Below are 25187 nucleotides of genomic sequence, written 5' to 3'. Positions count from 1 at the left end.
GATAAATTGCATTTAAATTTCAGAAGTTGGCAAGAGGTTGACAAAAATGCAATAAAAGATGCAATCAATAGATTAGAATATGTCCTTTTCTGCTAAAAGCACAGCATCTGATAAGTTCTTGACTTGCCTTAAGAGTGACTTTGATGAAGTAGAGGAAGTTCACAATTATCCATTGTTGGTAGAGCTGTGAATTAATATAACTATCCTGGAAAGCAGTTTGGATTTATATGAATTAAATGTCTAAAAAGTCTGTACTGTTTGATTCACAAATTCCATTGCTAGACATTTACCCCAAGGAAGGATTTGAAAAAAAAAAAGCTATACCCTAAAATAAGTATAGCAGCACTTTCTGTAGTAGCAAAAGCTGGAAACAGTAGATACCCATTGATTGGAGGATGGCTAAATAAATGTTGCATGAATGTAACCAAATGCTATATGCCACAGGAAACAATGAATTTATGATTACAGAGAAGCATGGGAATACTTCTATGGAGGGATGCAAAATGAAATAAGCAAAACCAGGAAAACATTATTTTTGATGCCTACCACAACGTAAATGGAAAGGACAATGATGAAATAATAAAAAAAAATAAATATCGCAAAATTACAAAGAACAAGTTGGCACCAAAGAAGACGCTGGAGAAGACCCTTCCTCCCACTTCTTTGCAAAGATGAAGGGTTTGCATGTGTGGAATATTGCGTGAAATGTCAAGGTTTTTGATGTATTAATTGGTTTTGGTGATTTTTTTCTCCTTTTCTTTTACAAAAATTCTTTGTTATAAAGAAAGGATTGCTCTCTGGGAGAGGGAGAAAGAGGTATAGGAAGTCTATGTGATATAGAAATGAAGAAATAAAAATAAAGAAATTTATTTTTAAAAATTGAGAAAAATAAATTAGAGGAAATCATAATCCCTCTCCCTTGATGGGGTGATATGGTGCATTGGGGAGATCTCTGGATTCCGGTCAATACCCTGGAGTTGAGCAGCCCACATTTGTCCCACAAACAGCACATTGCACACCTTGTATCTAATCTAACCTCCTTTAATTTTACACAAAAAGAAACCAAAGCCCAGTGTGACATAAACACACAGCTAGTAGGTGATAGAGTAGAGACTTTAACCCATTCAAGTCTAGAGTTCTTTCCATTATGTACTACACCTATTGTTGACACTAGTTATATTAGGGTACATTAGGACTGAAAAGCAAGCTTCATAATATGGGTGAGAGAATGATCTTGAAAAGACATCCACAGATTTTTCTCTGTGGAGTTAAGACTCCCATCTGACCCAGGTCATTGGCTATACGTATCATGACAGTGTAGGCTAAAGTGTCTGGGGGATATACTAGACCTTCCATGCTCTCAACTACACATGATCTTGAGTGGTTGGCAAAAAAACCAAAAGGCAGAATGGTATCATGGGAAAAGTGGGACAGATTTGGAGGTAAGGGCTCTGGATTCAAATCTGATCTCAGCCACTTGTTACCTATGTGACTCTGGCCAAATCTCTTCACTAGGCTTCCATTTCCTCATCCATAAAATTACAGTGCTGGATTAGTTGACCTCTGACATCCCTTCTAGTTGTGAATTTATGATCTATGACAGCATGATCATAATACTTTCCCAAGCTGGCTGAGACAGGATGCTGAAATATTCTCCATGCCGGGTCAGCACTGGTCCCACCTGACTTCTTGCTCCCTCCTCTTCTAGTGGCTTGGCCTTCCCAACAGCACCTGGGGGAGGGGTGTAACACAATCTCAGTTATCCCTCTTCTGACTTTTATGACTGAGGTTTTTCATCCCCTTTAAAGTGCTACAGCTGCTAGAATTATTAGCCATAGCCCCAGTGACTCCTTCAGCCCTAGTCCTGGACACAGGCTTTTCAGACTTCTCAGATGCCATCTTGGACTTAGAAGTCCATTGTAATATCATGTACAGAATCTCAGAGTTGGAAGGGAATTCTGAGATCAACAAGTTAAATCCATGTCCGACTGAGAATCCCCTTTGTGACTGGAATAAGACATTTAACCTCATTCAGCCTCAGTTTCCTCATCTGTAAAATAGGAATATTAATACTGCCTACATCACAGTGGTATTATCAGGATGAAATGAGAAAATATACATGGGGTATATGTCTATGGGAGAGCTAGGTGGCACAGTGGATAGAGAGCCAGGCTAAGAGTCATAAAGACCTGAGTTAAAATCCAGCCTCAGACACTAGCTGTGTGACCCTGGGCAAGTCATTTCACCCTGTTTGCCTCAGTTTCTTTATCTGTAAAATGATCTGGTGAATAAAATGCCAAACTACGCCAATATCTTTGCCAAGAAAATCCCAAATGAGGTCATGAAGAGTCAGACACTACCGAAAAGACTAAACAACAAAATAAAAATTAGGAGAATAATAGTACCTAATGCCATAGTGGTGTTGTCAGGATGAAATGAGTGAGAAAATATACATAAGGTAGATATGTATGTGTATCTGTTTGTGTGTTTGTATGTTGCCCATGTAGGTTATGTGTATGTATTTGAACATTTGAATGCAGGTATAAGAATTATGTTTGGCCTCTCTAGACTTCAGCATCCTTATCAATAAAATAAGAAGGTTGAGCTAGATGACTTCTGAGGTCTCTTCTGAAGATCCGTAAAGCTTTGGTCCTGAGCCCAGTGCATATCTCTTCCACCATTTTTTTTTTTACAGGACGGTCCAAGAATGGTCAGAATCCCTCTGTAGTTGGTTGTTTTTTGCTTTCTCTGTGTGGACATCCCCACCTTCACTTAACTCAATATTTAGACTTGGTGAGTTTAAGTTTTCAAATTTGAATTCCACAAGGGGTTGACTTATATTTCAGAAGGACTTCCCTACCATTTAAAAAGGCCATCACTTAGCGGTAACATGCAGCTGCTATGCTGTCTGTGTTTAGCATAAGCTGTAGGAGAGACTGATGAAAATAAGTAATTGATGCTTTCTTCAAGGCCTTTAATATAAAAAAATACATCTCTCTCTGTTAAAATGGCTAATTAGGAGCAAACACTGCATTGAAGATGATTTTTCAGGGCAGCTGTTCTCTAAGGAGTCGTTGAGTGGCCTTCTTCACTATTTCTTGAGTCCAGTCTGGATGTTATTTTAGAACATAAGGAAAGCACTGAAGGTTTCTGAGCAGAAGAATGATACAATGAGACTTGAAAAGAAGAACTTAATCTGCCAGTTCAGTCTTGTCAATGCCCTTTGTGAATTGCAGTCTACTCCAAATGATATTTTTACTATTAATACCCAGCATCCCATTTGTTTACCCTGGCTGCCCATCATACCTAGAATACACTTCCTCCTCATCTCTTAGCATCTCTAGTTTCCTTCAAGACTCAGCTCAACAGAACCAAGAGAACATTGTACACAATAACAGCCATGTTGTGCGATGACTAATATTGATAAACTTAACCCTGCCCAGCAATACAAGGATCTGAGACACCTCTGAAGGCCTCGTGATGGAAAATGCTATCCATATCCAAAGAAAGAACTATGGAGTTTGAATGCAGATCGAAGCATTCTATTTGCTATTTTTTTTCTTCTGTTGAGTTTTGTTGCCGCTTTCTGATGGTTCCACCTATTGATTCTAATTCTTACTTACAACATCACTAATGTGAAAATATGTTTAATAGAAATGTATATGCGTAGCCTATATCAGATTGGGCGCCATCTTGGAGAGGGTGGTAGGGAGGAAGGGGGAGAAAAATTTTAAACTCAAAAGCATATGGAAGTGATTGTTGATAAATCAAAATAAATTAATAAAAAAAGAAAAAAAAAGACTTAGCTCAAGCATCACCTTGTACGTGAAGCCCTTCCTGATTTCTCAGGCTACTAGTAACCTGCCCCCTCCACATCAGCAGCAGCAGCAGCAGCATACATAATACTGCTGTAAAGTTTGCAAAATATGACCTCATTTAATCCTCACAATAATTTTGGGAAGTAGGTGCTATTATTATCACCCCCCATATTACAGATGAGGAAACTGAGGTTGAGAGAGGTTAAGGGATTCTCCAAGGGTATCACAGAAAGTATCTCAGATCTTCCCGACTGCATGTCCCTCTCTCTATTCATGGCTCCATTCACCTTTTGTCTGATCTGTACCTACCTCCATATTTATGTGTTGTCTCCCACCAATAGAATGTAGATCACCTTGCTTCTATAACCCCACTGCCTGGCATAGTACCTGGCACATTAGAGCAGCCTGATAAATGCTTGTCGTTCGATTTCTCGGAAGCTGTGTGAAGGATATACTGAGTGGGAGATTGTTGTTCTTTGTCCTTAGGTGTCCAAGAGGACCATGACATCAGGGAGGTGATGCCTACATGCAAGTGAATTGGATTTAAGTGAGGGAGGGCTGCACAAAGTCACCAGCCTCACTCCCTCCTCCAGAGCCATCTGGGTCCAGTGGCCAGATGGAGATCAGGACAATTGGAGATGGCCAAGGATGCAGTGGGGGTACCTGGTCTTTTCAAGCTGAAGTCTTTAACAGGTTTCAGTTTGATCTTTTAAGTTTGTTTGTTTGTTTGACTAGGTAAAGAGGCCATTCTCTGACTCACTCCTTGTTAAGCTTAATCACTGAATAGGCATTGCCTTAGTCAAGTTGAGCAATGATCCCTTTAGTAATATGTTATAGAACTTTACAAGACATGAAAATCACATTCACTGGCCAAAAAATAGTCTCAAATATGTTCCAATACCTTTTAAGAACTAGCTAAGTGTAGTGGGAGTGGGGGTGGGGGAAGGGAAGTGATGGTTCTAGTAGATATTTCTCCTACCATAGATTCACTACCAGATTCTGCTACTAATATTGGATTGGAAGCTCCTTGAGGTCAGATAACAAGTCTTAATTATATTCCTATCTTTCTCAGAGACCTGAGCCTTACCTGAAGAAAGTACTTAATGAAGGCTTGTTCTATGAATGAACTCAGGCTGATGTTAACCCCATTCATTGGCTTGCAGGGCACTAGAGATGACTTTTCCTCTACATAAACTTTGGCTCTTGACTCCAGTAGGAGATGTTCCAGTTAAACAGAGGTTTCCCAGCCAGAGATGTCCTACTGAGTATTATTTCAAAAGGGTAAAACAACAACGTCTTTGCTTACTGACCTTTGGAAATTCAGAGGAGGCAGTAGAGAAAATCCCCAAGCCTTAAAAACGGCATTATTCTTGGAGCCTAAACTAACAGGCTTCTAATGTAGGAAGAAATCTCCTAATGGAAGAAAGGGTCCATCAGCTGGTCATCCTTGGCAGGATCTGGGGCCATGTGTACGTCAGCAGCTGTTGTCTCAGCCTTTGGAAGAATGAGAAGGGTGCTATGGAAATGTCTGTTGTGGGAGAAGGAAACCAATTGGGGAGCAGGGAAAGGGGGTCAGAAACTGCAGAAGCATGAGGAGTAGAGGGTAAAGTTAAGCAAAATAACCAGTGAAAGCACATCAAAGGCTCATGCCAAAGAAGACAGTTGGTCCTCACCTCCCTCCACTGAGTGAGACCAGCAGTGATTTCTCTAATCCCTGTTGAGGAAATTAATTTTGCCCGGGGATGTGCATAGGGAACCAAGGTGACCATCAATTTTAAAATAATCGCAAGAAAATTTGTGGCAGCCCTTTAAGAAAACACATCTTTTCTTATAACCACCTGTATCAGCAGAAACAGATTTGTGAGGCTTGGAGATATCTTTGGATATATTGGATATTTAAACCTTAAACTTACATATTAACCCTTCCCCATTTCTTCCCTAATGAAATTCTTCCCACTCAAGGAATTTGTGATCAGATCTTACAGAATGCTGGAGGGTGTATGTTCTAGGGCGGAACAAAAAAACCTGATGAAGTGACCTAAAAGGTCATCTTGTCCAATTTTCTCATTTTACAGAAGGTAAACTGAGGCCTGAAGAAGTCAAGTGACTTATCCAAGGTCATACAAGTAGACCATAAGATTTAGACCTGAAAGGTACCTTGGAGGGTACTTAGTAAACTCTTTCATTCTACAAATAAGGAACCTGGACCCTGGAAAGATGAAGTGATTTGCCTTTGTTTACAGAGATATTAAGTAGCAGAGTTAGGATTTTAATCTAGGTCTTCTGACACCAAACCTAGCAATTTTCTTCTTCACAGTACTGTTGAGCCAAAGGATCTGGGTTCAAATTCTAACCCTGTCACTCCTTGTGTGACAAAGTCACTTAATTTCTCTGGGCCTCACTTTCTGCAAAATCTATAAAATGAAAACCTTGGACTAGACGTATGATAAGATCTCTTTCAACTGTAAATCTATGACATAAGCTCCTTGAGGGCAGGTACGGTTTCTGTTTTTGGTTGTATTTCCTGTGTCTGGCACATAGTACGTGCTTGTTAAATATGGCTTGGTGGATCCTATAGTCTATGAATTGGGTTGCAGCATGCAAAGACCTGGTTCAGTGCTTAGGAAAACATGAAATTAGCTCATTTATGTTCCTTGTGCACTATTGAGAAAATACAAGGTATTTGGTGGCTAGGCTAGGTACTCCGTGTTCTCTGAGAGGGAGGGGAGGAGACAAAGAGACAGAGACATAGAGACAGAGCAGAGAGACAGAGTCTCTTGGAGGAGGTATGGAAAAGGTAAAACACAATCTACGGGTAGTCATGTCTATGCTCAAGGTCACTCAGTAAGCTTTGTTGGAGTGATTGGAATACACAGTACATAGGATTCTCGGATCACAAATTTGGAGGAGGGAGGACCTGAGAGGCCTCTCATTTTTTAGATGAGGAAACTGAGGCCTTGCCCACAGTCACACAGTTAATAAGCATCTGAGGCAAGATTTGAGTCCTTGGGGTTCTTGACTCTCTTCACTATGGTGACAACTATTGATGGCACAGTGGATAGATTTCTGGATCTGGAGTTAGGAAAGCTTGAGTTCAAATCATCTTCAGATGCTCACTAACTCCTTGGTCCTGGACAAATCACTTAGCCTCTGTTTAAGAGGTTAAGTGACTGTTACCTCAGTTTCCTCAACTGTAAAATAGGTATAATAATAGCCTATACTTCCCAGTATTGTTATGAGGATCAAAAGAAAACAATATTGGCAAAGCACTTAGCACAATGTCTGGCACACAGTAGGCACTTAATCAATGCTTATTTCCTTCCTTCCTGTGGTACACTGACTTTTGGAACAAAATGATATCACAGTAATTTGCAGGACAAATGGCTTTCAGGAATAGAACTTTATGTGTCTAATAGCTACAGCCTTGGTCATAGTAACTGAGAGCCTGCTTTGAGTTTTCACTTTATCTGAACAATGAGATGTTTTGGTGACCTGTGACCCAGACTTCCCCTCCCCCATAATGTCTTTTTAGCTTATTTTCCTTTGGGAAATCTCAGAGCTCCCCTTCCAAATGAATAGGTTGGAATAGATACTAAATTCTAAAACAGAAATCCATCTCGAGGCTCAGCTGTTAACTCATAAACGAAGGAGCTGGAATTTGGTGCTGTCTTAGATCCCACCCAGAGCTGATATCTGGCATTCCAAGGACCATCCAAGTACTGCAAAATATGGATAATAAAGCACCTGATTCTCAGGGTTGTTGTAAGGACAAAATAAGATTTTGGGGAAGTACTTTGCTAACATTAAAATTCTACATGCATGCTACCTGGAGTAGCTGGGTAATGTAGTGGATAGAGAATCATATTCCTTAGCTCAGATATGGCCTCAGACACTTACTAGTTGTGTGACCTTGGGAATGTCACTTCAACCTGTTTGCCCCAGTTTCCTCATCTGCAAAATGAGTTGGAGAAGGAAATGGCAACCCACTCCAGCATCTCTGCCAAGAAAATCTCAAATGGAGTCATAAAGATTTAGATACAACTAAAAACTGGCTGAACAAGAAACAACACTATTTAACTTCTGAAAACCTTTCTAGCTTTTCACCATTATTCTACGACATATGATCGCTCAGAATTACACAGGTGAGACAGAGGTACAAAGTGGCCCCAGGTCTTCTGACTCCAAATTCAGTGACCTTTCCAAGATACTACCCTACTCCCCAGGTGCTCTGAGAATTCTCAGAGGAAGCCTTTGAGTGAGAATGCAAATAGTGGAAGCGTCCTGGAGGTGGGTGCCATTTGATTTTCATATTTAAAATGGTAGAATTTTAATAGTTGAATGTGGGGGCAGGGAGGAGAGGACATCCTCAGCAAGGTCATGGAAGTGAGAAAACATGAGGTGGGTTTAGGAGACAGATAATAGTCTAATTTGTCTGAAGGATGGAAAAATGGGGCGGAGCCAGATTGTGGAGGGCATTGACCACCGGAGTAAGGAGGTGGGATTTTACTGATAGGTGATTGGGAGTCACAGACATTTTGAGTACAAGAGTGACATGATCAGGTGGTAATTCCCAGTGTAGTCCCCACTATGGTAGAATAAGGTGGGGGTGGGAGTCAATCAGTGAATCAACTGAATACTATGCCCTGATACCTACGTCAGCTGAGAACACATCTATTGAATCAGTCAATTAATCAAAAGTCTTTCAACTAGATACAAGAGGATATATAGTTGGATTGGTTGAAAAGACTTGGTCAAGCTAGATTTGGGGTTTTTATAAAAAAAAAAAGAACATGCTAGTTTGGAATCAGGCATTTAAGCATCTGGCAGCTCAGAGGTGGAAACTGCCCCAGTCAAGCTCCTGAGAAAGAATTTCTTGCAGATGGCGGGAGGTTGGAGAGATTGGTCTTGTGAACTTTAGAGGCTCAGAAGATTTGGCCACTACCATTGGTGTCCTAGCAGATCTCTGGGACAGAAGTACCTTCTGGCAGTGTCTGCATTGGGAGAAAAGGATAAAGTAGACAGGATGAAAAAAAAAAGTCTAAGTCAAGTCTGTAGAAAATCAGAATGCAGAATCCCAACAAAATAATAACGTGACTAAGGGAAACTTCATGAATATTGGGTGAAGGGGGCAAAAGGACCATCATTGACCTAGAGCTGGGAGTTACCCTTTGGTCATATGTGTTCATTAAGTGTGAATCCACTTTGTACCTGGGAGAAGTTATGTCATAATAATAACGGGCGAGGAGTGTTCTGTAGCAATTGCTTTTACTATATCACCCTAAGAACTATCCCCTTCTAAAAGCTAATGAACCTAGATGACTAATCTATATCAGACAACAATGATGAGTGGGGGCACACTGGTGCCCCCATTAACTTATACACAGCCATGCTTAGAGACCAGAGTTCACCCTAGAGTTCAGAGGGGATGTAGGTTCTCTTTGGGCATCCAGCCTGCCACCAGTAGTGGAAGTTGAGAGAGAAGCCCCAGAGCACGTGCTTTACTGGATAAATTGGTGGAAATATCCTCTGCTCTGGGAGCACCAAAATTGGGACTAATTAGGACAAGCCAGAAAGTTTGTTCATTTTAAGTTTAGGGCTACCATGGCTCTGTCATTTTTTCATGGTGTAGTAACTTTGAAATTTGGGGCCATACCAGTCTTTGAGAGGAGACAATGAATCAAAAGGCAGATTTGCTGAGTAATTCTCAGCCTGGAATCATGCTTTCTGTGAAAATTAGAAATAATTTCACACTACCAAATTGAGAAAGGAATTTGGCAATATATTTTTCTGGCCAGGTCAATATTAATATCACTCAAGGGAATATCTGCTTTTAATGAAAAATAGATTTTTGGAGTGGAGAAAAAAAATTTCCTTTCCCCTAAGAGGCAGCTGACTGGGGCCCATTTTCCTGAATGTCATAGACAAAGCCCAGGATTAGTAAATCCTAAGGAGTTCCTGGACGTGTCATGTTCTCCATGTTCCTCTCCAGGGTTAGCCCTGGCAAAGCTGTGGAAAGATCTAGGCAAAGATTGTCTTAAGATCAGCCTACTCTTTCTGCATTCTAGTCCTAAAGCTTCAAGGACTCCCCTCCCTCCCCCAGCATCTGCTCTCACACAGGGGTTCTTAACCGTTTATGTGCCCAACCCGACTCCTTTTGGACCATTTGGTGAAGCCTTACGGATCCTGTCAGAGAATCATGTTTTAAATAGTTGAAGAAAATGTGAAATTTCAGTTGAGGTTAGTTTTTTCTTTCCTTTTCTTTTTCAATTTTCCCATCCAAATATACAGATCTACTAAAATCTTTCCTTGGACCTTTTGGGGTTAGAGTTAGTGTTTCCTTGGAGGTTTCTAAACTCTACCTTAAGAACCCCTATGCTAGGGTCAGAAGTTGTTATTCATTTATACGTGCCCAACTCCATGTGCCCCTGTGGACTTAGTTCATAGGGTTTTCTTGGCAGAAATACTGGATTGGTTTGCCATTTCCTTCTCCAGCTCATTTTACAGATGAGGAAACTGAGGCAAACAGGATGAAGTGATTTGCCCAGGGTCACTCGGCTAAGTAAGTGTCTGAGGCTGGATTTGAACTCAGATTTTTCTGACTCCAGGCCAGTGCTCAATCCACTACACCACGAAGCTGGGTTCAAATCCTACCTATATTTACTATCGATTCAACTTTGGGCTAATCACTTCATCTCCCTGGGGCCCAGGAGCAGAGAAGGAGATTGGGTTAAGTGGTGTTTAAGGTCCCTTCTGTCCTCAGGTCTAGCTTATGAACGCTGGATTTAGAGTAAAAAGAACTTGGGTCTGAATTCCAGCTCTGGTACTTACTACTCAAATGACCTCAGGCAAATTATTTAACCCCATGAACCTCAGTTTGTCATATGTAAAATGAGGGATTTGGATTATAGGCCCTCTAAGGTCACTGGCAGCTCTAAACCCATGATGCCATCACCTCCAGGTGCTCAGTGTCCTCAGCTTCCCAATAGCTACTTACGGAGTCTCTCTTGCCTCATGTGCTCTGCTCACACTTGTTGGCTGCCAAGGGTATGCTCCCATATTCTATTGTTATTCCCAAAGGGACCTCGGGGGCCATCTAGCCCCCCCATACCTGGAAAAGACCCCCCCCATAACAGCCCACATGCTGGACAAAGAGCCATCTGGCCTTGGTTTGAAAAGACCCCTTTAACCTCTATTCAGCTTTTTAATACCCCTGAATACTGGGAACATTTTCCTTACATGAAGCTTTCATTTGCCTCTGCTACATCTACTCCCGGTTTCTAGGTCCATTCTCTGGGGTCCAGCAAAACAATTCTAGTTCTTTCTCTTGACAGCCCTTCAAATATTTTAAGACATGCTACATCTCTCCTTTAAGTAAAAGAGAATGAAGTCTACCACAATACAGCAGAGACACAATTGAGCTGGAACGGACCTTGGAGGCCATCTTGTCCAAACACCTCTTTCTTACAGATGAGGAAACAGAGGCCCAGGGTGGTTAAGTGAGTAGCCCAAGTTTACACAAATGCTAAGGGTCAGTAGCTGGATTGGAATCAAGGCCCTCAGATTCCACAGGCAGTCTCCTCTCTGCTGGATGCTATTGGCTCCAGGAAGCCACAGTGCCCATCGGTAATTACTCTGCTCCTAAATTTTTTCCTCATTTCTGGCTCCTTTGCTGTTCCTGGCTCCTCTCTCTTAGGTCAGCTGATGATCCTGACTGGCATCCCATCTCCTAGGCTCACACGACAATCCTTGTACCAGCTTCGTGAGGCTTCTCCTCTCAGATCCTTGTGTCTTCTTGGCTCCTGGCACTGCATTGCATCCCAGCTCTCCCTCCTCTGGAAGCTGATTCAGCCTCCTGTTATTCATGGAATAGGGCTCTGTCAAGTCCTTTTTTAACCTTTGCCTATCTAATGTTGGTGGCCCGGGCAAAATCTCCTCTCCAGCTTCCCCTCTCTGCCCATTCTCTCCACTCAACAATTATTTGCAACAGTCAGCTATGCTGAAAGCAAGAAGGCTTTATTAGTTGGATCTTTAACCTTCTACATGGGAAGGTTTGTAACTTAAAGAGAAACCCAGAGACACAGAGAGAAAGGCAGGGGCCATAAGAACTTCCAACCAGAGAGGTCACTATGTGTCTTAAGGTCATAGTAGGAGGGAAAGGGAGATTTGGTGACAGTCCCATGTGGAGACTATGCCTTGACATTTTTGTCCCCATTTATACTTGGGTCCCTCTACACCAATGGGGGAAATGGCTGGGGACTACTTGTCTTCTCTGGGAAAGCCCAGAAACCCCATTAGTCCCATTCACTGGAAAGGCAGGAGTGGGAGATAAACCACTCATGCTAGAGCCTTTCTTGGGTACACCTCCTACTGGGACAGCTTATTGGGATTCATCATCGGAAACAATGGAGAAACCAGGCAAGGTTTAACAGGTAGCGCTGGGACTGTGCTCAGGCTCAGGCGTAATAGATTTCCTATCTCTGATGTCAGATGTAGGCAAACTCCAGTTAGCAAATCTGAAGGCGTTAGAGGTCACCAGTGTAGCCTTGTACCTGATTGTGAGAGCTTGGAGGTTTGTTTAGGCAAATGTGGAACACATAAAATAAGAGCCACCTGCAACAACAAAAACAGATGTTCACTTACTGAGCTGCTGTGGGAATGGGAGGGGCTGCTCACTGCAGTCTCTGTCACTCAGCCTTGGAATGGGATGGCAGCATCATCAGTCTGGCCCAGCTCTCCCTTTCTCCTCCCATCAGGTGAATCCTTTTCTCCATTAACCATCCTGGGCCCTTCCCCTACAGGGTGGAGTGAGAGAACAATAGAAAGTGCAGTGGGACTCAACAGGGACCGTTTCCTCTGCCAGACCGCCCCCAGCAGTTTTAACTCCTATGGAAGAAGACCCACGCTTTGGGAAGTTAAAAAACAAACAAACAAAAAACCAGGAAAGCAGTAGCAGCAAGGTTCTCTCTCACTTATTTCAGGATCCCTGAGCCAAGACAGAATTCTAGCAATTTAGACTGAGGGGTCGAGCCCCTATCCCTTTATCTTTGCTTTATCCTTTGTCAGCCAGTGACCCCTTTATTTGCGTTTCTCTGTCAAGCAATGATCAAACCTTTAAATCTAAATGAGCCATGGTGTTAATTAAGACAAAAAGGATAAGCAATCTTCAAAGAATAAGAAAGCTTTGGAATAAACATCTGCCCTCATGGATCACAAGAAGGGTGGATGAGGGGAAAGAGAAACAAAGACTCTTATTACCCTTTATGAGACCTCCTGAAGAGAAGATTTCACAGGCATCAGACATCTTCAGCCACATCACTCCACAGGGTCCTTACAGGTGGAGCGGGCTCTAACCACCTCTATACTGCACTTCATTTTTCTCCTCTCTCCCATTTCCTGGGCCATCACCAGTCTCTTGATTTTTGTCTTGAGACCAGGATGACTCTGGAGGAGATAGTGAGTTTACACAGCTCTGCACTTAAATCCAATTCACACGCAAGTCAAGACATTACCCTCACGATTTCATTGATCCTCTTTGAGAATGAAAGGCAAATAATAACAACAATCTCTCCCATTTGTGACTCTCTTCCATAGTATCCTAACATGCCCTAAATTGGAAACAAAACTGCTTGCCCAGTCATAACAGTAATTCTTTAATAGGATCAAAAATTGGGGGCTGGAAGTAATCTTAAAGATCATTTTATTTGACAGATGCAAAAAAAAATGAGGCACAGACAGATTGTGACTTGTCTAGGGTCCCATGGCTCATATGTATGTATCTGAGGTAGTATTTGAAGTCATTTCTTCCTGACTGAATGTCTAATGTCTCATCCACCATGCCTTACTGCTTCTCAAAGTTTCTGATATTCCCAGGTAGATTCCCTTAGAAATTCCAGCCTGGGATTCTCAAGCTCTAAGTGTAGAGGAATTCTGTCTAGCCCTTATGCTCATGCATTTCCTTTCTCCCAGAAAGAGCTGGGCAAGGCAACAAATTTTATGCTGCCTGAAGAATGTATTTCCCAGAGTGCATTTTTTCATGTCAGGGAGATACATAAAACTATGCTACGATGAAGTTCTGGCCTTCCATAAGCTTCTCAAACCAGGTTTTTAAAAAAATTCATATACCTTTCTCTGTGACCTTGGGGAAGTCACTTTCCCTGTCTGGGCCTCAGTTTCATCATCTGTAAAAAGGAAAGGTTTGTGTAAAAAAAGACCTGTAAGATCCTTTCCAGTTTTAGAAAATATGATTTTATGTTTATGACAGGCAATTTAAGCTCTGTGAGCCTCACTTTCTTCATAGAGATAATATTGTTTGTGCTATTTACTTTAGAGGTTGGTTGTGAGTGAGATGTTTTCTAAACTGGAGTGTGATATAGAAATATGAGCTGTCATCATCTGTCATCTTTTAGTCAATAAATATTTATAGGGGGTATATGTGACAATGATGCCTGTCAAAAAGGAAAGGCTGCCCTGTTTATTTCTTGTTTTGCTTCTGTTTTCTTTGTCGAGGAGGATGACCTTGACATTGGGAATGATAGGACAAACATAATTAACAGGAAATTGATATATAAGATAGGTAAGGAGATTATAATTGAGCAAGAACCCAGTTGCCCTTCATGATTTCAAGTCAGCTTGTCCCAGATGCCATACATCCTTGGCTACTGAGAAAACTGAATCCTGAGCAACTGCTTATGATCAGGGAAGGATCATGGGAAATGGAAGAGCTATCTGAAGATTGGAGAACAAATTTTGTCCTGATTCTCAAAAATGGGAAGAGAATAGTGTTTGCAAAATATAAGTCAGTGAACTTGAATAAATTCCTGGTAAAATTCTAAAATGGATCATTAAAGAGACAGTTGGTAAATGTCCAGAAAAAGAAGCAGTGATTGCAAAACACCAGACTGTCTCCATCAAGGATAGCTCATGCTAACCCAATTTCTTTCTTACCAGGATTGCTAAACTAGTGGATGAGGAGAATGCTATGGATATTTTTTACATATGTTTGGGCAAAGTTTTTTTTTTTTTGGACCAATTATCTCATGCTACTCTCATCGAAAAGAATGAGAAATGCCCAATAATTTGGATCTATTTAAATGAATTCATAACTGGTTAAATGGGACAGACCCAAAGAAGACAGGTTAATGTTTAAGTCTGAGGTCACCATTGGAGTACTCCAGAGGTCTCTCCTGGGTCCTGTTCTGTTTCACATTCTTATAAATGACTTGGATGAAGTCATAGGTAGCAGGCTTATCAAATATGTAGATGACACAAAGGTGTGTGAGGTAGCCAACACATTGGATGGTGGACTTTGTAGTGAAAAAAATATCTCGGCATACTCGAGCATTGGATTGAATCTTGCAAATTGAAATTAAAGAAGGATAAACGTGAAATCTAGCCATTGGGTACAGAAAAAAAAATAATTACCTCAAAACAAGATTGTGAAAGAGTGGTTTAAGAACCACAGTAGTTGTTCTTATAAAAGGGGAAATGGAAGGGAGTAATCATTTACATAGTGCTTACTACTCGCTAGGTACTGTGCTTTTTGTAAGTATTACCTAAAGGGTTTTAGTGGACTACAGCTTAACATACAATAGCAGTGTGATCTGGCAACCGAATTAGAAATTTGATTCTAGGATGAATTCGGAGAAACAAGGAGGTGATAGGCCCACAATAATTTATCCCTATTGGGCTGTATCTGGATTATTGTGTTCAGTTCTACTTAACTACTGTTAAGAAGCTGGAGAGTGTTTAGAGGAAGGAGGTCAACTAATTTGGTGAAAATAATGGGGTTCATATTATGTGAGGATTAATTAAGGGAAATGGACTTGTTTAATCCAAAGAAGAGAAGACTTAGGGGAGACATGATAGGTGTCTTCAATTATTTGAAAGGCTATCACTGGGAAGAATTACACTTATTCTGCTTGGTCCCAGAGGGCAGAACCAGTAGCAAAAGCCAGAAATAACCAAGGGGCCAAGTTAAACTTGGTATCAGATAAAACTTCCCAACAAACAGAGCTGTCCAACAAGAGAATATGCTGCCTCCAGGAGTGCTGGATTCTCTCTCCTTGGAGGGAAGTCTTCAAATGGAGGTTGATGACTGCTTGTCAGGTATGTTATAAGGTGGACATTCCTTTTGTTTGATGTCTAAAATTAGATGTCTGATGAGGTCCTTCAAACACTCTGTGATTCTGGGAAATCATTTGACCTCCTGGTGTCTCAGGCAACTCTAAGACTATAAATTGCATAATTGGTTCTGATTTCAATTGATAGTGGGAGTTTTCTTACCAGGAATTCCCTTAATTTATGAAGGCAGAGATTCAGTTCAAAAACAAAGAAAAAATAACAAAAATGTAACTTTGACTTAATAAATGTGAAATTCTTAATTACATCAAGGAAATACAGAGCCTGAATGCTTCAATTTGGAACCTAGAGGTGAAATTGAAATCACGCATGAAGGTGACAAAAATATCTTGTTCTCCCCTAGGCCATACACACTGAACTTAAATAAAAGCTAACAAGGAGGGAAATTTGACTATGTCTGTCAAGAGACTTATTGGCATCCTGAAATCAAAGCCTTGTGAGAATAACATTTAAAGCAATCTGTATACATTGGGTGATTGTAAAATGTACAGTTATTGGTTTATAAAGTATCCTGACAAAGAGCCATATGATATTAATAAATCACAGATCCCACTATCCTAAGGCAATTATGGAAAGATGAACACTTCATCAAAAAGAAGGAAGAGAAATGATAGACATTCTCAGAGTATATGATAAATAGGTTAAACACATACAGAAATGCTCTTGGAAGAAGCCAATATCACTTTACTGAGAAAGGACTAAAGGCCCTCAATTGGTACATGATAAAGCATTTGTTGAATTCAACTGGAAGTCATTTACTTCTAGATATAGCTTATGAAACAGCTAAGATCCAGAAGGGAAATCAAATAGCTTTCCATGGGTGGCATCTGAATGAACTCTATCATTGATATGAAAACGAAGAAACATGGAATATATGGCTGAATCATGGTGATTTGTTTACAGAAACAGAGGGGTTTATGATGGTGAATCCAGACCAGGTCATTAACACCATAAATTAAAGGTGGCTTGCCCTTAGAAGCCCATACTTAATGATCAAAGTAAATGATGAAAGCAAATGGCAGAAACTGTACAATATATCATTGGAGGCTATAAAAAATTGGTTTTTGTCCTTTGGTTCTTGAAGAGGACCAAAATGACATCATTATGTTGGGGTTAATGTGCAGTGTGTCCAACTGTGGCTGATCAGATCAATATGGTTCAGAAGGCTCCACTATACATTGAGCACCCATAATCCATCCACATGAACAATTGGAGTGAAGATGTCTCTAAACCTGTGCATCTCATATTCCTTTTGAGCTACTGCAATTCTGCTTTGCTTACAGAGCACAGTGCCTTCTTTGATGAAGGCACATTATGCTTGCTGGGCCAATACCAGTATCTTCCATCTCTCCCAATCTATTTCAAAGTTCTTTAGGACAAATTAGCATCTATGAAATACCTTGTAAGATATGGCCTGGTAGCCAGAATTATATGTAGTATGTGCTCTGAGTCAACTTTTCCAACTCTTATTCCCTCTGATGAGTGGGATCTCCAAAGTATGGCTACTATATCTTCTTAGAACCTTATAGGGTCTTCCTGAGAGGCTAGATGCAGTGTTTTATTTAATTCTATTCAGCTCAAAAGCCAGATCATGTATTTCCTGCCACGATTATTAGTAGACATTATTTAGTTAGCCGGAATTAAGTAGATTTTAGAAAGAGGGTAATTACCAAGGTGGTAGAATAACCACCTTAAAAGAGTAGAATAACAGTTGGCTAAAACATCCACCCCAAAGTCGGTGACACATTTTCTCTCAAGTATATATGGAGTCCAAAGGAAAGTAGGCTCAAGATTATAGAGCACATGAGGCAAAACGTAGCACACTCCTCAAGGAAGTCCTTCCAGATGTTCTGGTAGGTATGTCAACCCAGTTTTTGTAGAAGGGTCAATCTTGTCCTTTGGTGCATCTACTGCTTTGAACTGTTCCAAGGATGCTTCTGGGATGCTGATGGGAAGACGGGAAATCCTATGGACCAACAAAGTCCTCCTTTCAGCAAGAACGGGGGAGAGAAGGACAAGACTGAAGTTAAGGAACTTTGCTCTTTACTCACAAACTATTCCTTCTTAGAGCCAATTCTCAGTTTCTCTGACACCTGGTGTTCATTTAACTCTTGAATCTCTCTTGGGCTGAATGGACTTTTATAGATGATGCTTAGGGTATGATCAAGTTTCCTCAGCCATTCCAAACACTTGTCTCATGAAACATCACTTGCAGTTTATTCAATGGCTCATCAGAGACATCTAAATTGATCAAGACTTTTTTAGTTTAGGTGGAATACCTTTGACTGATTTGATTCAATTGAGATTTAATGCAAAGCAATCATAGCACATAGCAACTAGCCCCAGAATTAATTGTTTCTATCTGAACCCCATCAAAGATGACGAGAAAACATGGATGTAAATATTATAATAACAATAATAATTTACATTTCTATAGTGGCTTTAGGCTTACAAGGCCTAAATTTACATATTATATTCATATTCTCATTTGATCATCTGGAGTCCAGTTATGTAGGTGCTCTTATTATGATAATTTTCATTTTGCAGATGTGGAAAGTGAGGCACAGAAATATTAAGTGAATTTGATCAGCATCACAATGGTAATAGACCTAATGTGGAATTTGAACTCAGGCCTTTCTGAATCTAAGTCTAGGGTTCTACATCAAAGAGCTGGTCCTTAATCACCTGTGCTAGTCCAACCGAGGCAGCCTTACATTGCCTGCCACCTTCTTCTCCCAACACACCAATAAATTAGAAATCAGTGACGGAAAACTGATTTGCGGCTGCCAATGAGGGTGAAACAGCAGAAAAACTGAATAAGGCTTTTGTTTTTTGGGCATGAGGACAAAGCAGGAAATTGATCTGTTTTGAGTCCTCAAGGTGGTCCTTTGGGGGCTGAGCTCTAGGAGGCTTCGGCATCAGAGAGGCTTAGCTATTGCTGTTGCCCCAACTGAGACTCTCATGGGGGAAAGCTTGTCAAATTTAGGGCATGTGTGTCAGGGAGTGGATTTCTCTTTGTCAATTTTTTCAGCAAATGAGGACTTGCCAGCAATGTGACTTCACCTCATCCTTTGAAATAGTGTGTTTGAGATCAGACCCATGTGTACGGTTTTTAATTTCCTCTGGGTATTGGTCTCCTTTCAAGGTGGACTCCAGGAAATTTTTAAAATGCCACTGAATTGGAGTCTTCAGAAAAGGACCTGGGTTCAACCTGAGGCTCTTCCACCTTCTAGCTGTGGAGGTCACTTACTTTCTCAAGGTCTCAGTTTCCTCTACAGTAAAATGATGAGATTGGAAATGATGGCCGATAAGGACCCTCCCATATCTAGAATGATAATCCTGTTTAATCCTAACTGGTTTCTATAATTTATTCCATGGCTTAATCAGTTCACAATACAATAATAGAAGAAGAAGAAGAAGAAGAAGAAGAAGAAGAAGAAGAAGAAGAAGAAGAAGAAGAAGAAGAAGAAGAAGAAGAAGATGGAGAAGGAGAAGGAGGAGGAGGAGGAGGAGGAGAAGTAATAGTAGCAGTAGCAGTAGTAGCAGTAGCAGCAGCAGCAGTAATAGTAGTAATAATAGTAGCAGAAGCAGCAGTAATAGTAATAGGAGTAGGAGTAGGAGTAGTAGGAGTAGCAATAGCAGCAGCAACAGTAGTAGTAGTAGTAGAAAAGAACTGTTTTTTTTTTCAGTCTCCTCTGCTAATTAAGACTGTTTGGCATAACAGATAAGATGTATGATCCCAAACAATTTCTCTGAGACTCATTTCCCTAACCTATCAATGAAGATAATAAGCCTAGAGTACCTAATCTGCAGGATATAAGATTCAGATGAGATAATATATGTAGTATGGTTATAAACCTTAATGTGCTATATATGTAAACATATTTAAATGCTTATCTTTGGGGAGAGAGAGACAGAATTAGAGAAGGGGAAGAGAGAGGGTGTGTGGGGGAGAGAGATCTGAATATTGAAGATCCTTGCTAATTAAATATCTGAATGCCCCCAAAGATTCATAGGTTGTAATGAAGCAGAGAGGAAAAAAAAGAGAAGAACTTTGACTGGGTGGAACTCATGGAGAAGAATTCTCCATTCCTGAGAATTCTTGGAGAAGCTAGTGCCCTGCTGGCACGCAGGACTTAGTTGTTTTGGATTCCTTTAATCATGTGGGACTAATTAGGCTGATGTATTATTGCTTCATTTCACCAAATTCCCTTTGGGATCCAACTTGGTCCTGATTCCATCCCTCCTGAATAAGAAAAGTTTTATGTGCAATTCAAGGCTTCCGTGTTCTGAACTAAGCAGTTTCACCAATGTTCAGATCCACAGTAATGTTAGCACTGAAGAGAAGAAAGGGGGTCTGGATTTGGTGGGTGACAAGGCAGCACCTATACCCAGTAGCCCTGGGGAACGCACAGCTCCCCTTTAGGGCTGCTTCTGCCTTTCGTTACTGTTGTTGTTGTGTTGTTTTTAGTCATGTCCAACTCTTCGTGACCTCATCTGGGGTTTTCTCAACAAAGATACTAGAATGATTTGCCATTTCCTTCAACAGTAATTTTACAGATGAGAAACTGAGGCAAACAGGGCTAAGTGACTTGCTCATGATCACACAGACAGTAAGTGTCTGAGGCCAAATTTGAATTCAGGAAGGTGCGTCTCCCTGACAGGCCTGGTGCTCTATCCAACGTGCCACCTAGCCGCCCTGGTTCTGCTTCTGGTCAAATATATATAATCAGGGGAAAGTAGGATTTCCCATTCTGGCATTTGTAGACCAGCTCCTCACATTCTGTAGGAAGAGAGTAACAGTGTGCAAAGTGTGGGAGAAGCAGCAGGTAAGACTCAGATAATGAGAAGCCAAGGGCTTTTGTGTGCCCTTCTCTCTAGGTACTGATTGTCTCTGTTGTACCAAGTAAGTTCCATGTGGAGGTTCGTCTGCCTGTGGTCTGATGGAGATGTTAGCCCATCATGATGCTTTGCAATCAGGTTCAGCATGCACTGGGTGCTTGGTCACCTCGCTTCTTCCCCAGTAGTTGTAGGAACCTTGAATGTGAGAAACAGACACTGCTTCCATGCTGGTTGGGTTGAATTAAATTAATATTCCCATTGAGGTCTAAGATTAGAAAGGAAGCTCTAACATATCAGCGGGCCAACTAGATGGTGCTGCAGTGGATAGGGCTTGGGCTGGAGTCAGGAAGACCTGAGTTCAAATCTAGCCTCAGACGCTTAGCTCTGTGACCCTGGGCAAGTCACTTAACTCTGTTTGCCTGAGTTTCCTCATCTGTCAAATGAGCTGGAGAAAGAAATGGCCAACCACTCCACTATCTTTGCCGAGAAAACCCCAAATGGGGTCACAAAGGGTCAGACATGACTGACCAACCACTGAGCAATCACAACCATTCCCAAGTGAGGTCTGCCCAGATTAAAATATAATTGGGAAATATTTAACAAAATAAATAAAAATATAATACAACATATGTAATGTTAATTTGTGGTTTTCTTCTGTTTCTATTTAAGTTTGACCCAAGGTCCTAGGCAACTCTCTAAGACTAAAAGTGTCAGTAGGTTCCAATTGATAGAAGAAATTTTCTTAGAAGATCCCTATACCAGAGAAATAATGAAACCATGGATCTGAATTAAAATGAAACAAACCCTCCCCACCAAAACAAACAAACAAACAAACAAAACAACCCAAACCAAAACAAAACTTAAATACGTTATACAAGTGAATGGATGAATGGAAAAAAAAAGAACATTTATTAAGTGCATACTGTGTGCCAGGCACTGTCATAAATTCTGGGAATATAAATATCAAAACAAAATTAAAAAAGACAAGTCCTTGCCCTCACAGGGCTTTCATTCTAATAGGAGAAAATAACCCATAAAGGGCTGTGATCATAAAGGGAAGTTACAAAGATATTATCTGGTGCCACAGGGCACATGATTGCCATGTCCTTCCAGAAACTGAAGTGTTGCTTTCATGACTTTTCCTAGAGCAAGAGATGGAAAGTGTGGGCACCAGAGGTGCTTGGTGGGTGTGCAGCTAGAGCTCGGGGCTGAAGGGTGAAGCCGGAGTTTCTGGCAGCAGACAGAGGGTGGAGAGAAGCACATTTGGTAACAAAGAGAGTTGTCCAAATGCAGAGCAAGCTGCCCTGGGAGGTCAATATTTCTGCCTTGAAAGCTGCCTTCAGGAAGAAAGTGGGTGGTTTTATGCAAGGCACCTTATGGGGAGGAATTTTTTCAGTATGCGTAGGCCTGGATGGCTTCTGAGGCCCCTCTTAATTCTGAGATGATGTGATTAGGTAATAGAAGAAAAAGACGACACCTGGTTTTGCTGTTAGGGAATGTTCAAATCCTCAATAATCTACGTAACCCTAGGCAAATCATTCACTTTCTGCGGGTCTTGGTTTCTCTACTAAAGGAGAAAGTCATATTAGATGATTGCTAAATTTTCTTCCTATTCAAACTCTAAGCTCTTAGGACCATTTTTAAAGTAAATTTATTGATAACCTTTGTTTTATTAGAAACATTTCTGGATATACTAGCAAATCCACTCACTCCCTGCTGCCCCAATGTATCCATCCCTCGTAACAAATAAAAACAGTTGAGCCAAGAATGACCATCGTAGTGATCACACTCAGCATGTTTGCAGTCGTTTTCCTTGTAGCCCACTCCACTTTGCTGCAGAAAATAATGATAATATGAAAACAATTGTTACAGTGTATAATGATGAGATACATATAATGCATGATAATTTGTTGTTGTTGAGTCATGTAAGTCATGTCCAATTCTCTGTGACCCCATTCCAAGTTTTCTCGCAAAGATACTGGAGTGGTTTACCATTTCCTTCTCCAGCTCATTTTGCAGATGAGGAAACTGAGGCAAATAGGGTTAAGTGACTTGCCCAGGGTCACACAGCTAGTAAGTTTCTGACTCAGATTTGAATCCAGGACTTCCTGACTCCAGGTTTGGCACTCTGTTCACTGTGCCACCAGCTCCCTAAAAGAATTTTGTTGTTGTTCAGTTTTGATTGACGCTTTGTGATCCCATTTGGGGTTTTCTTAAGCAAAGATACTGGAGTAATTCTGCACCAGCTCATTTTACAGATGAAAAAACTGAGGTAAACAGGATTAAGTGACTTGTCCAGGGTCACATAGCTAATGTCTGAGGCCAGATTTGAACTCAGGATGATAAATCTTTCTGATTCTAAGTCCCCAAACTCTATCCACAGCTACTATTTATAAAGTACTTTAATGTTTGCAAAGCACTTACAAATGTTATCTCATTTGATCTTCAAAACAACCCTGGGAGGTGGGGGGCTATTATTTATTCTTATTTTATAGATGAGGAAATTGAGGCCAACAGGGTCTCACAGCAGGAAGTGTCTAAGACTGGATTTAAATCCGGGTTTTCCTGGCTCCAGGCTCAATGTTTCCATTAGCTATTCTGCGGAGGAATTATTGGTATTTCAGTTACTCAGATTTTTGCTTGATTTTCGTGATCTTTCCATTTACATTGCTGTGGTCATGGTGTATAGAGTCCCAGCTGGTTCTGCTTGCTTCTCTTTGCATCAGTTCATAAAAGTCTTCCTAAGTTTTGCTGAAATCTTTGTTTTGTAATTTTTTATGGTAAAGTTACATCCCATGGCATTTGTATATCATGATTAGTTTGATCATGCCATAGATTATATGATCTTAAGAAACCCCTGGGCTTGGGACACAGGATCCCTCTCTGGCCACTGCTTCATGCTCAAAACACCGTAAATAGTTTTTCCCTTCAACAAGCCAGAGAACATTTTTGTTCCGTGAGCTGTAAGAAGCTGGGTTTTCACCCAGGGACCACACATTTTTCAAGTGTTTGGCCCTGGGTGAATGCCATTTAGTTCAGATGTTTGCTTTCATGGAAAGTTAATGCTTGAACTGGATGATGGGGTCACCTAAGAATGACCAAAATCAGAGTTCATTTATGTAGTGGGTGAGTGTAGGTAGTAGATAGTAGAATGTAGCAGTAGTAGTAGGGACTCTTCTGGTTTTAATACTATGGAAAGAGTACTGAGCCTAGAGTCAGAGGATCACGTAATTATCTGTATGATCACTGGCAAGTTACTTAACCTGTTGGAGTCTCAGTTTAATCCTCTGGAAAAGGAGGGTATTGGATTGTTCAACTTCTGAGATCATTTCCAGTGCCAAACGAACCATTCTGTGTCTCTCTGACTACCTTATAGACCCAGCACTCAGTGACTTGAAGATTTATACCTAGAAGGGACTTTGGAAGCCATCAAATCCCAAATCTTTGTTTTACAGGGAAAGAAACTGAAGCTAAGAGCACTTAAGTGACTTATTCAGGGTCACACAACTAATTATTTGAAGCCAGATTCGAGCTTGCACTTTCTGATGACAAGCCCAGTACTCCTTTCATAATACCACCTAGCTACCTTTAACTCAACCAAGGTTGGTGGCCTTAGGCATATTTCCAAAGTGGGCCAAGATGGTTTTTGTTTACTTGACTCCAGATTATAATCATTCCTCATGGAAACCAAAGACTGGAATACCAAGGGGCAACAGCAATCATAAGGTTTCATGAGAACATCAACTTATTTGTTCCAGTTCAAAGAACACTGGGTTTAGAATAAGAGGATCTGGGTGTGAATCTCAACTACTTAATAGCAGTAGGACATTGTCCAAGTCACAACCTGCCTCAGTTTACTTATTTGTAAAATGTAGATCAAATGAATGTTGTGCCTACCCCACTGGATTGATGTGAGAGAACTCATACAAGGGGATTTGAAAACTTTAAGGTACTTTGTGAAATCCTTTAGAGTAACCTGTTCTTTCCAAGGCTCAACTCAAGGACTTCCTTTGCACAAAGTCATCACAGTTGAGGAACGGCTGAATGAACTGTGGCCCACGAATGTGATGGAGCATAACTGTGTTGTCAAAATGAGGAAAGAGGGGATTTCGGTATAATGTGGAAAGACTTGTAGGAACTGATGCAGAGGGAAGTCAGCAGAACCATGAGAACACTGAGCAATTTTGAGGAATTTTATAAACTGAAGAGGAAAGAAATGAGCAGAGCCAGGGGAGTATTTTATACAGTAATAACAACACTATAAAGACAAACAACTTTGAAAGCTGTAAGAGCTATTCTCAATTCAGGCATAGCTCAGAGATATTGTGGGTTCAGTTTCAAACCACTGTAAGAAAGTGAATCATATGAATATTTTTGGTTTCCCCAGTG

Source organism: Phascolarctos cinereus, unplaced genomic scaffold (assembly GCF_003287225.1).
Source record: "Phascolarctos cinereus isolate Bilbo 61053 unplaced genomic scaffold, phaCin_HiC Scaffold_2;HRSCAF=192, whole genome shotgun sequence".
Lineage (NCBI taxonomy): Eukaryota > Metazoa > Chordata > Mammalia > Diprotodontia > Phascolarctidae > Phascolarctos > Phascolarctos cinereus.
The sequence above is the reverse complement of the archived record's forward strand: the minus strand, read 5'-3'. Positions refer to the sequence as shown.